Raw genomic sequence first — 1,301 nt, 5'->3', positions numbered from 1 at the left:
TCGCCTGGCTCAGACTCTCATTGAAAGCCATGAGATCCAAATTGTTTTTGTTTTAAAGCTGCTGGTTTCTTTCAGCCTCCAGCACGAAGTTTCCAATGTCGTATATCAGATGGAGCAGTGAATGAATAGCTAGTATTGTTAGAAACTAATTTTTTCAGGAGTGCTGGTACTGCATTGTTTCATCAGCATTGTAACGTTTACTGCAGCACTGGGAGGTGTGGGCTGTGTTCACTAGACAATGTGGAGGAACCGATGTTGGACTGGGGTGGACAAAGTTAAAAATCACACAACACCAAGTTGTAGTCCCACAAGTTTATTTGGAAGCGCTAGCTTTCAGAGCGCTGCTCCTTCATTGGGTAGCTGTATAGCAGGATCATAAGACACAGAATTTATAGCAAAATATCACAGCGTCATGCAACTGAAACAATATATTGAACAAAGCTAGATTGCTGTTAAGTCTTTCATCTTTTAGAGTGGGTTGCAGGTTTCAGTTCATTAATATGTCAACCTCAGGTTCTTTTAAGTCACATTCTCAATGTAACTTAAGGCTTTATTAAAAAAAAGTTAAATCTCAGCTCAGACATGCATGGAAGGTGAGGTTAGAGTCTGTCTGTATCCCAATTTTGAGTCAGACTGGTTCTACTTCCAAATAGGAATTTTATAAAATATTACATGGATTGACTGCCTGCAGATTGTGCACTTTTTCAGCAAAATAGGATGTATCTGCAAATTTGCCCCATACTTAGAGATGTGTGTGTGTGTGTGTGTGAGAGAGTGAGCAAGTGAGCGTGTAAGAGGGTGTTTCCATGTGTCCATGCTTGGTAAAGTGTGTGTTTGTGATGGAGTATAAGCCTGTGAGAGGGTGTGTACTTGGGTGTGAGTGTATAGTGTACTGTATTTGGGTCATCTGTAGTGTGACATCAACCCAAGGTCCCGGTTGAGGCTATCCACATGGGTACCAAACTTGGCTATCGGCCTCTTCTCAGCTCCGAGAAACGATGAAGCAGTTACACAACACACATTGGAGAGGGCAGGGTGGGACTTGTCTTTGGATTTGCAGAAGGTGGGAGGCTCTTGATGCTGTGATCCAGGGCAAACACATGCTGGAGGACCTTTGGCTCAGAGAGATGGAGATGGCAGCCAGGCTGCAGACACCTTGGAGGGGGGAAGTTAACCAGACACCTTATTCCAGCAGATGGTTATTCCCCTCTGGATAGACCCTTCTGATGGGGTCAGTGGACAGGGTCAGGAGGGTGTGGGTGCAAGTCAGGCAGGTAAAGTGCCTCTGAGCAAGGGCTGCA

This window comes from Chiloscyllium punctatum, chromosome 36, assembly GCF_047496795.1.
Source record: "Chiloscyllium punctatum isolate Juve2018m chromosome 36, sChiPun1.3, whole genome shotgun sequence".
In the NCBI taxonomy this organism is placed as follows: Eukaryota; Metazoa; Chordata; class Chondrichthyes; order Orectolobiformes; family Hemiscylliidae; genus Chiloscyllium; species Chiloscyllium punctatum.
This window is presented reverse-complemented; position numbering follows the sequence as displayed.